At 40.5% G+C, this 12,611-nt stretch overlaps 1 protein-coding gene across 1 annotated transcript in view; it reads left to right on the forward strand.

Annotated features, from left to right (window-relative positions):
• The window catches only part of ctnna2 (catenin (cadherin-associated protein), alpha 2), a 509,943-nt gene that overhangs the window by 296,398 nt on the left and 200,934 nt on the right, over positions 1–12,611 (forward strand). The window lies entirely within an intron of this gene.

Genomic DNA, 12,611 nt, shown 5'->3' on the forward strand with positions numbered 1-12,611 from the left:
ACTGGAGCCAATTGAAATTTGTAACACATTAACTAAAAGCAATATCGCTGTCACAAAACATTAGCTTCAGTGATCTGATTGTAAATGTATTTTGTTCAAAAAGTTATTAGGTTCATTTTCAAAAGTTATTGGGTTCATTTTCCAAGATAATCAGGAGAGCCTGCTTGTGTGCTGGGGGGACTCTCCAATCCAAAGCAGCCAAGAGGAAACGTAATGGCATATTGACTGAAATGCAGCCTTATATCTCAAGTTTGACATTCACCGTAAATTTACGCTATATTCCACTTCATTTCATCTTAAACTACCGTCCACTGAGTGGCAACAATGCCAAAACAGATGTGAATTTATACGCTGAATTTAACAGTGATTGATTCTGTATGCATTTTTTACCAGCAGAAAAAGAGAAAAGCTCTCATTTATACAGGTCTATCCAGTCAGCTCTTATTATTTTTACCTATTTCCCAGTGAAACATCCAAAGATAAACACTCATAAACGAAGAGTATAAATGATGAGTACATGTACACATGTCAAACTGCTACCTACAAGTATGTTTGAGTGTAAGGGTACAAGGGAGAGCATAGATCGTAGCGCATTTATGGTGTGTTAAAAATAATGAACTGTCAGACCTTTAATAGATAGATACTGAGACAAGTTTCATATATTTAAAAATATGCATTCCTGGATAGTGATTATGTCTCATGTTGGCAATATGGCATATGATATATATCCATGCAGTTTACACATTTACAGATGGTGATTGACGTTGTGGGCAGATTCCTAGAATATCTTATGACTAGTAATTCAGGAGCTGTTTTCAATGTCACACTTTATTTCAAGATATTCTGATGGAATTATCAATATGATATGTGCTGATGGCCGTATGAATCCTTGAAGGCTCACTCATCTCATTGTGTGTGTGTGTGTAGAATAGAAAGCAGTACAACACTACCGCACGTTTGTCTGGGGGGTTTTTCCTCACTGAATGGTTACCTCTCGTTCACCTCCAATAGAAAGGTCTAAAAGGATAAAGTTGCATAAAATGGAAATAGTCAAGTGAAATTCTTGTAAATGTTCTCAGTGATTTTCCATCACTGTGCAAGCATTCAGGCACTTTGGAGGTCATCAATGCTTAGAGGCACCCCAAAATCAGAAATGCATATTTTTATACCTGTCTTTATACCTGTTTTATACCATGACACCTGTCATGCTATTTATCAGTCTAGATCATTTTGGCTTGAGCTGCTGAGTGTTGGAGATGTCGGCCGTAGAGATGTCTGTCTTCTCTTGAATATAATGGAACTAGATGGCACTCAGCGTGGGATGCTTGAAGTGCCGAGAAAAAGAATTTGAAAAACTCAACAGCACTGTCTCTTCAGAAATCATGACCTTGCCACTCAAGATAACCCACAGACCTTGTTGTGAGCCGTTTCATGTTGGAACTATTTTCTGTCTACCAAATTACAATCACCAATCTTTTCACATCGAAGAAGGAAGCATGCATTTACTCATGAATGAGAGGCTCAAGATGTAAACATTGATGGTCAACGCGGTCTCACTCTGAAGTCATTGAAACCCAGCACTTGGGCAGTGACTTGCAGCATCAGACACTGATGAAAAAGCTGTCCTTTAACACTGACATGATATGGGGCCAGTCGCGGTCATAGTTTAACGGCGCTTGGCAGCATTGGGGGAAATGCGGCAGGAAAGGAATGAAAGGTAAGGTGGCGAAAGTCACTGGACTTTCACCCAGGAGAGCGGTGTTTGTGTCCCCTAAGATTTTAAAGCCAAACCCTGTTCTTTTTTCCTAAACCTAACCACATGCTTTAGTTGTTGGAGAAAATAAACATCAATTTGTGTTGCTGTACTGACGTAGTGCGTTTATTTTAAAAGAGACTGTATGTAAACGGTACCTTTCACATCGTATCTGGACGTGGAAAGTCCATGACCAAAGGTAGATGTGTGACGGATGTCGGAGTGAGAATGTGTTGTTATGGTGTCTCCTCAGCAGAGCTGTGACGTAAGCTAGCTCAGTGATGCTAGGTGAGCTAGCAGTAGGTACACTCCTTCTTTTGCACAGCAATATGGTGGGCAGGTGCACTTTAGTAGAAAACAAATAGTTCCCACTAAAAAAATGCTTTCAGCAAGGTCTGTGGATTATCTTCAGTAACCAGGTCATGATCTCTGGAGAAAGACATTGCTGTTGAGTTGTATTTTTGGCACCACAAGCTGAAGGCCAACTAGTTCCATTGTGTTTGAGAAAAGGCAGACATTTCCACAGCCGATATCTCCATCACTTGGCAGCTAGCACGAAAATAATGTAGACTGATAAATAGCACCACAGGTAGGAAGAAAAATATGTCATTTTGATTTTGAGGTCCCTTTACAAAGATCACACAGCTCAAAGTCTACAACCTACTCTATGTCTACTAATACAGATTATCAAATAAATTTCTCTGTGGAGGAGTAAACACTTCATGTGTCCAGTGGCAGGAGGCAGTGCTAACCACTGGTACTTCTCTTTTACAGTTTGTGTGAAGCAGTAACAGCAATCATGCGATCAGGCCCAAACATCCGTACAACACTGTTAGATTGCACAGAAGCATTAGGGTGTTATAAAGTTATATAGACTTGTAGTGTGGTGCTGCATGGTTGGCAGAGTGGGATGCCAGTGTCACCGTCAGCTCTTTGTCAGCACAGTCCCCCAATAAAGGGTCATCTTTCTGCTCCTTCTCCTTTCACTGTAGACAATGATGGCTGTCGCGAGTTAGACATTAAATGCGCCATCAGTTTAACTGTGGTTCTGCAGGCTCTCCGGTCTATGCAATGCAAACACGCTATCGACTCTGCCATAGGCTGTCTAATCCAATGGCAATCTGTTGCACTCTTAAACTGTCTGCGAGTTAAAAGTGTGTCATCTCTAACTGAGTAAATGCGTCTTTATGGTTGAGCATAAGGATATTTTAGTCAATCTGTTCTGGTGTCAGGAAAAGTATAAATTTTAACAAGCCTTTTCTTTTCTCTCTGTCTCTCTTTTGGCTTTCTTTGTGGATCCATTGGTCTTCTGCCCTGCAATTAATATGACAGGTAAGTCCATCTTTTTGTATTTATTTTGAAGCCTCTGGGCTGGATTAGCTCATATGCACTGACTGTCAGAGTGCGAATGTTTACAAAAATTGCATCTTAAGTACTTGCTGCACCAGGGATACATTTTAAAACAATGGTTTTGTAAACAGTGAACACATTCTCTTTGCTTAGCTGACACTTGGAGAATGGGGCAATTCCATTTATGCAGCCAATCTCATTGGCTACTGGAGAGATGCCAATCTGCCCTCACAGATAGGGAAGAGAGAGGGAGCAAGGAGAGTGGGTAGAATAGCATTTATTCATCCTGACACTGATCAGATAAATGGGAAATGATAAATGCTGTCTATTTTTACTTTGCTTAACCCGTGTTAACTTTTTATTCAAAAAGAAGCTCCTACAGTCTTGCAGTGCCGTACCTTTGAAACCCTTAATCAAAGTATTGTTTGAGATTCAGTTTTATTTGAGGTGATCTGACTATGAATAATGAAACACGATGCAGTTGTCCTAATGGCTCATTTAGCATAAATGGTGAATAAGTTGAGCTGCTGTCTCTCTGCTGGGTAGAGGAGTACACAGTCTTTAACAAAGAAGACAAAAAAGGAATTGTTTTGAAACAGTCTCCATTAAGCATTTTTTATTCATTTTCCCTTTGTTTGTTTGAGTTCTTTCAGAAGCTGCTGGTGCCCACATCTTACTCAGTAAATGTCCATTCAGGGCTGCTTAATTTATAGTTGTTGAAAAGGCCATGATGTCACCTGAATGGCAATGTGGCTGATATTTAAGTCTGAGGAGGACCTGTGAGGCTCCATAATGTTATTCATAAAGATATGTAGTGTTTGTTTTCCTACTTTGAGATGTCATAGTCTTTTTACAGCCACCTGGGAAATAAATAGATCAGTACATTTTTCCTTTGATTTGATATTGATCTACACAAAATACAGATACACAGAATATTGGTCTACACTGGCATAAAATGAGGCAAATTTTGCCTTGGTTTTAATTAAACACATTTTCTTTGACAATATAACTTCATTGGTAGCTTTGTAAATTTTAAATAGGGTTGGACCGGCTGTCAGCCATAGACCACTAAGCCTAAGGGTGCTTTCAGACCTAGAGTTGTCTTGCTTTGGTCTGAATCAGGGACTGATTTTGTTACAAAGTTGTTTAATTGCCTAGAGTTGGTTTATGTTCTCACAGCAGCATTTACAAGCGGACCAGATCAAATGCCTTGCCTGAGAAAGCTGCTCTTGATTAGTCAGAATTTCCATGGGGGAAACATCCAGGAAGTAAGAAGAGTACACTTGCAAGATAAATGTGACACTTTCTAATGTCACAATAGAGGGACAACTACACAGGTTGATTTTAGCGCTGCTCATCGTGGACTATATTGCTGTCAATGTTCATTTTAGTCAAATCATACAGTTTGAAAACGAGGCACGGCTCCAACTAGAAAACAATGTTTTGATGCATTGGATGTGCTGAATGTGCATATTAAGGCAATACAGGAGGGGGCGCACATTAATAATCCTGCGGTAGTGTAACAGGCTCATGCTTGTTTCACCCAAACAATGTGTAACGTGACTGCAGTTGGTTCAGATCCAGGTTGGAACACGTTTTCACCACAAACAAACTGCAACAGTGTTCTATGTAACCAGACATAGACCCTCTTGAAGAGGCGGTCTCGATGGTCTAGTTGTTTGGTGTGCATCCAAGTGTGATTGCAGTGTTCACACCTGCCCAGACGAACTGCACTTAGGGAGCAAATGAATTTGAGTTTGATTAAAGTGAACCAAACACGGCAAGAGTGACAGCACCCTAAGACAAAACATCATCGGTGCAGGTTTGTGGTGGTGCTAATTGCATCTAATGCATGCTTAAAAAAATCACAATTTGGATTAGTCTATCAGATGTACCTCAGGCTGCAAAATGGGCTGAGTGGTACCTTTTTTGTAGCAACCAGGCTTATCTCCACTATTGTCAAGATTTGCCACTGTCACTGATTGACATCTGCTCACATCCAATGGGCTGACTGCCTTTTTTTTTCTTTTGCAGTGTTTGGAATAAGTTATTAATGACTTTCAGAAACATTGCGTGCAATAGTCCACCTTCCACCTTCACGTCCCTACGATCTCTCACTCTCTCAAATGTAAACACACATGCAGTCGTGCTTTGTCTTTGTCTCAGTTTGGATAATTGTACTACTATAATGCATAAAGTTAGGAGGTGGGTCAGGTTTGTGTGTAAATTTTTTTACGGATTGGCTCTCATAAAGGGTCCCCACTGAGTAGTTTTTGATGTTTTACTGTGGACATCCTCATATACCAATTCTGTAGACATCCCCCAATCCAATCCTAATTTAAAGTTACACATATATTTAAAATGTAGATGCATGTAGTTTGATACATTGAGGAGTTTCACTATCTGGACACACTCATTTATGCAATTTATTTCTAATGTTTCCAACATCTTCATTCCCCAAAATTCTGCTTCACTCTGTTGCTGGTTAGTGCTGCAACAAATATTTCCTTAAACATATACAAAAAAGTACTGTTTCATCATTGAAATTATTTATTGCTTCTGCACATCATAGCCTTCTATACAGCACACATTTAGTTGCAGAAACCTCAACCATGCATTATTATTGATTGCTTCATCCTTGTGCGGGTGCTGGAGTACAGTATGTGTTAGACACGTATCTTTAGGCATCTAATTTGTAGAGCTATTGACACATGAGGAATAGAACTGGATTGGAAAATATATCAAACATGCATGAACCTGCGAGATCTGAGGCGAAAAAATTTCAGCCCCAGTGATCTTGGATTTGTTTTATATCTCATTAATTGTACTGGGATCTATCTGTAAAGGTATTAATAACATAATGCAGGAATAGAAAATCCTGACTCCTGTCCTGGATAAGTCTTTGTAGTTCAGCCACCGTAATACTCTAAATAATAGGCGCTGACCCACATCTGCTCATATACGGGTAACATGGAGCCCCAGATGCAGGCCCAGCTGTTGCCATGTATTATCTCACTGACTGACCCTGATGTTTAATGTTAAATGCAAGACAAAACACTATCACAGGCCAATCCAGCCTAGTGACAGCAAGAAAGTTTAAGGAGCTGTTTGTAACATTCAGAGCATGAATATAGCAGTAAACCACTCTTTACTATGTAAAGACTAGACAGAGAAAGAAGTCACACTACCTCTGTGTGTGTGTTGAATCCAAGTTGTGTTGTGGTAGACGGTCCGGCCACACGTGCATATTGTGCATGTGAGTCCCTGTAAGTGTGTCCCACTGGCTAGCTAATTCCAGCCACTCTGCACTGTTATCATGCGGAGGTTACTGCTGATACTGGGACGCCACCATCACAGAGGCATAGCCCCCACCCTCTGGTTCATCCTCGGATTAACAATGTTACCTCTATTAGCACTGTTGCTGTTGTTGCACTTATGGATCTGTTGTCATTTAGTATGTTTCTGGAGTTAGCACCGTGAGCTGCTAGCCACTGGCTCAGCCACTTCCATGTGTCCAGACAACCTCAATCAGACTGTGAATCACAGATATGCTGTGAATGACGCATATGTCTCCCTTAACTACAAAATACACCCCAATGGTAATAATAATCCAACTAAAATGAAAGTCGTGCTCTGTCTGACCTTCATTTTTCTCAACAATCGTTCATCCAATGGACTTCACTTGTCTGATTTGTTGCTGAGGACCCAGGGAAGTGCAGTGTCGAGTGCAAGCTTTTGAGCTCTACAGGACATATGTATTAGAAGTGCATTGTGTGCTCACTGTGTAGAGTATTGACAGGGGACCCCTATTAACTGTCACACTACCGAACAGCATGCTGGGTACAGCTCAATCTGTGTTGCTTGCTTCAATGCATTTAAGAACAGATGAAAAAAAAGAGAGAGACTGGAAATGTTGCATTGTAGCAAACTCAAAAATGTCAAGCATCAGCAATGTAACTTAAGGAATATACAATACACCATGTAGCATTCTTTCGACTAACTCAAATGTAAACCCATCTGCTTCATTATTAGACATTTAAAGCTACAGGTGTAGTATAAAGTGCAAGAAGTCTGGTGAGGGGAGGTGGATTGACCCAACTAGCACAGGACTCTGACCCAGGAGACTAGTGTTTGTGTCTCTTGTGAAACTAATAGCTGATGTTAAGTCACATAAATTGTAGTGTTGGGCAGTTACAAATTTAACAGCATTTCTCTGTAGTGTGGTGGTAGCGTCACTTCTTTCTGAGTCAAATAGCGTTTTAATAGCGAAGTTGATTAATTGACCGAGTAGCGCCGTAGCGTCCACGGAAATTACAAGCTCTTTTTTTTTTCTAGGAAAAGCTTTGAAATGCAGCAGACTTTTTTTCTGCGGAGGTCTGGATTAAAGTAAGGATAATAAAACTGAGGACAAGTAATGTGACTGATGCCAGCGCCACACCGAGGCATGTAGATAAGGGAAGCACTTCCACATGACATCACATGCTAATCCTTAAGTTTAGTCTGTTTGCTGCTTTTGCTATTGGCTTTTCTTGGCAAGATCTGCCCTACTCTGCCTCTAATTGGCTATATTGCACTTGTTGACAGGTGTCTTACATGTCTTGCCCATAGACTGTATATATTGAGTACATTTGCAGTGGACACTAGAGAAATAGACACATCAAGGGCCGAGAAAGGAGCTAGAGAGAGACAGAGAACAGTATTAAGAAGGAAGCGAGGAGACAGAGAGTGACATTCTGTTGTCACATATTATTTGCAGAACATGTTCATGTTCTAATGTCCCAAAAAAAGAGAGAAGTTTTAATTTAGGTCTATTATATCATTCTTTATACTACTGTCTTTTATTCATAATGGTTTTATTGACTGAAAAATATATCATGGATTCCTCTTCTTGAATTACTGGCAGAGCCAGATTGTCGACTGAAAGAGGCCAAGACAGAGAAATGCATTAAGCAGGAAGAGGAGAGCGAAAGGGAGAGAGCAATAGGCTGACTGATGATGTCATGTTCTTGGAGGACACGTTCAAATGTCACAAAATCCTCCAAAAAAGAAGAAAGCTGTTATTTAAGTCAGTTATTTAATAGTGAACAGTTCAACGAACATGCATTGCCTGCCTATTTGTTTGGCTGACAGTTTTTCTGATCAGCTGAAAGTAGCTTTGCAACTAGAGAGCTACTTTTGCCATTTTTCGTAGCTTAGCTTGCTACATTTCTCTGGGGATAGCTTCAGTGTAGTGAAACTTCATTTTGATGTAGAGTAACTATTAGCTTAGCTCACTACATTTTCCAAGTAGCTTGCCCAACACTGGTGAGTTGTTCTTCACTGGTAAGTCAGTTGTTAGTCAGGTGAGTCAAGTTGTAGTGTGTTGTTTTGTAGCCTAAACGTAACCGTGACCCTCTGCGTCAAAATACAACCCAACAGGCATCCCCATAATGACTTTCAGAGTCTGACAAGTAGGGATGAGATCATGTTGCATAGCAGGTGTTTTAGTCAGGATAATAATAATAATTATAATAATAATAATGATAACATAATGTAATGGCCACCAGTCCTCCCTCAGCCTTTGACTCACTGTAATGAATATTCAGCTGCCCACCTTGCCCCTGTTCTCTAACCAGATTCACCTTCCGCAGTGGCCACCGCTGTTCTACCTACAGTACCATATGTATGTAAGAATAATGACGCTTCAGTCATTATTATTAATTCAGTGTTGCTTGAGGATGATGCATGTAAATGAAGCAGTAGGCGTAGAGAGCTATAGGTTGCCTGGAGAGTTAGCTTGAGTAATGAATGTGTAGTGCCCTGTTGGGCCTGTGTCTGTTTTAGTAAAGTTATTATTTTGACAGTTTGTTCAATTTTTATAAGGGGAGGTTTGGGACTAAACCCTGAGCTTCCTGTAGTTAATTATATTCAAAAGGCGATCTCGCTCTATAATGTGTGAGATGAATTTCCATTTTCTGCCGTATTTTAATTAATCGCCAGCTTGCATAATGTAGGTTAGGGTAAACACCAGGGTTTGTTAGTGGCTATAGCTGATTTCAGTGCAGTAATATCACATTTATAACGACAGCAGCAGTGTTGGGAGGGAGGGAGAGAAGGGATCGTACAACGAGAGGAAAAAATGGTATGTCAGAGGTTTTGGATTCGAAGATAATGTTGATGATGATTAGAATATTGATCCTGATAACCCACCTGTTATAAAAGAAGCAGTGGAAAGCCACCCACTCATTGTCATTAGTCATCAGCAGCTCCTTACAGCCTACTGCAGTACGTGCTGCCACCCATGATTTAGCTCTCCATCCAGTTATGAGGGGGTGTTAAGCGTTTATTATGCAGCACAGTCCGAGTCCCAATGAGATGGCAGAATGTTGCCCGATCGATACCCCTCACAGGAAGCCAGGTTAATTTATTTTTTAAGGATTTGTTTGCATCTCTACCACCCCCCCCCCCCCCCCCCGCTGCAGGTTGTGATGCAAGCTATTTCCCGGAGATCTGCAGAGTGATGTTTTGTCACTGACACCACTGCACAGGCACAGGCACTGTACATGCAGGCACACTGGCATAAAGATGCATATACCATTTTTAGCTTCTGTGTTCCGCTGTTGTTTCATGTTATACAAAACCAGTGATGCAGTTTTCTTATGCTATTTGCTGTTTCGACAAGGCTGGTTGTGAGTGCTTGCTGATTGATTGTGCAGCTAAGTTCATTGGGATCTCAGCTAGCAGCTACCTGTACAGTTTGAGTCTGCAGGGTCTCTGCTTTGTTAGTGTTTGACCTTTAGATCTGACCCACGCCTCATGTACAGAATGCCCCACTTTTTTCTCACCACACCTGCTCTGAATTTTCTCATTTCATCGTTGTGACCTTTTACTCTTTGTGTCGGTAACTCCACCTTTATATCCATCTCTCTTTTGTGTCTTCTCATCTTGGCATTGCACTCAATATAACAGTATAGTCCTAGACATTATGTGATTTCCAGGTGTGTCTGGCTTATTGACAACCACACATGTGCACAAATGTAAACACATGCGCACACATTCACCACATGCTCAGTATTGCTTCGCATAAGCTACAACCCAATGCCTCAGACCTTTTAGCATGTGCATTACCCCTGTATATCCTCTGGCTGGGAAACAGCTGCGGCTCCGCAAAGTACACAACAAATGTCACGTTTTCCTGCCCAACTGCTCGTGAAAGAGGAGGAATCTCACATTTCTTTCTGAACTGTGATCTAATTTGTCGTGAGATGGACGCAAATCAGCATGTCAAACACTTATCATCCTCTAAATCAATTCTGGATTTACATATAAATAAAACATATCATCCTCATCCATCAGTTTGCGCTTGAAAATGTGAGGGAGAGATGAATACATTTGTTATCACTATGATCATTTTGGTTACCACTCATCTGTATTGATTTTCACTGAGCATCATCAGTCAAGGCATTTATAATGGATGCTGTCTGTGAGCACATATCTCCCCTCTGGGAATTATCACCCCAGGCTCAGGTCAAGCAGAGATTTGATCTATTGTCAGTTAGATGAATTGATGTTTTTCTCTACCTTTACTATGTTTTATGGGCACAGAGAGGGAGGGAAGAAGGTAAAGGTGAATAGGGATAGAGATAAGTCCAAAGTAGTTTAAAGTCAGCCCTCAGGACTCAAAGCTTTTAAAATATTCAGAGCCATTCTCCATCACCTTTTGCCCCGGTTGCTTGTTCAAGAAAGGAGTGAAATGAAATCAATAGTGGTGCCAGCGCTGGCCTCTATACCAGGCATCATCCAATATTTATACAAATGAAGCTTCACAACCTCAAATTTACCCAGCAGTTGCATGTTTAAGGGACTGTGAAGGACTCGAAGGGGGTTGACAATTTAGACAGGATGTGGAGATGAGAGGGTAAAATAAATCTGTGTCCCCATCACGGTGCCCCGACGTGCATACCACAGTCATTTGCATTCACATGATAAGGCAGGGTATGATTTACAGCTATGTTGAGTCTTAAAGTGGGACGCCCTTGGTACCATAAATAAGAAATGGATCATAAATCCCACGTGGCAACTTTAAGCTATTATCACTCCCAAAAATGTCTGCTCTAAAAAATAACCACAAAGTTTAGTGCTTTTGTGACGTGAGCCCTACATGCAGTGAAGATTATTACCTGTAACTGAGTAATTCCCCAGAGATAATCAAACCTGTTAATGGCTAAAATCATAAAAATACATTGTGGGTATACTGCACACACTGCACCTTTATTTCCCATCCTACATGGGCCACTCACTCGGACCTTGGTTGGATGTTAGGGTCCCTTTCCTGTCACACGCTGCTGAGGTCAGCTTTAAGACCATTCAATGCCATTTGGCGTGGATATGTGTCAACAATAAGTCCTTGAACATGGTTGTGAGCTAAACCCATGTACAAATATGCAGACACACGCTATTGTTTTTAAAACTGATCCATGAATTCCACGTTGAAAGTGAAAATTTGAAGGAACCTTTTTAGCTCAATGTTTAAAATTAGATTCACCCCATGTATATATGTCACATAAAATGAAATGCATGTCCACTAGTACTTAGATTTATTAAGGAATGGAATACGAAAATAGTTTCAGTTTTGTGCGTTCAAGTGTAAAACACTGAATTTCCAGCATATCCTTCATATTTATAAGGACAACTAATATGTGGTGGGATATTACCTGAGTGAAATCCCATTAGCTGTTGGAGGAAGAGAAGGTAATTTGATATATATGCCCCCTGGTTTACTTTATCAGCACTTCCAGGAGTTGACCCATCTTGTGATTTCAAGAATTAACACACATTTAATCAATTATTTTTGAGAGCTCTCAGTTTTGTCCAATCCCTGCAATATTTTCACAAAAATTGTCCATTTTACCAATCACTGCCATTTTAAATGAAAATATTTAATTTCAGAACCACTCATAATGAGCCGTGGTCAAATGAGATTAATTCCTCAGCCTCAGCAAAAATAAAACTTGACACATTATTGCCTGAGGGACATACAGTACGCAAGTCCCACAGACACCATCTCTACCCCTATAAGAACCATTTCTTACCTGTTTTTCTGACCCTTTGTTGTTTCAAAGAACACCAGGACACCAACTGCACTCACAGTGCTGTTGATACGTTAGTAGGTAACTTTTTGCTCTTATTGGAACTAATTATGTAATGATTGTCAGTGAGTTCTTAAAACATTTTTATTCCTGCTGACTTACAAGTTGTAAACATTATCTTAATTTATCGCAAAATAACACAAAAAAAAGATGCAAATTGATGCACTGAATTTTTTTTTCCAGAAAAGCTGCTGCAAATTCAGTATACTGATGTTGCCCCCGCTGTGGAGGTTTGCAGAGTATGGTGCACAATAGGTAAAATGCAGCCACAGTATGAGAATATGCACACTAGAGAGCAGTCTGTTCCCTCTTTCTGCAGTCGTTGTGATCCTCCATCTCCCTCTCACTCCCTCCCTCCCGCCCGCCCCCCCCACTTCTCA

This window comes from Epinephelus fuscoguttatus, linkage group LG3, assembly GCF_011397635.1.
Source record: "Epinephelus fuscoguttatus linkage group LG3, E.fuscoguttatus.final_Chr_v1".
NCBI lineage: Eukaryota > Metazoa > Chordata > Actinopteri > Perciformes > Serranidae > Epinephelus > Epinephelus fuscoguttatus.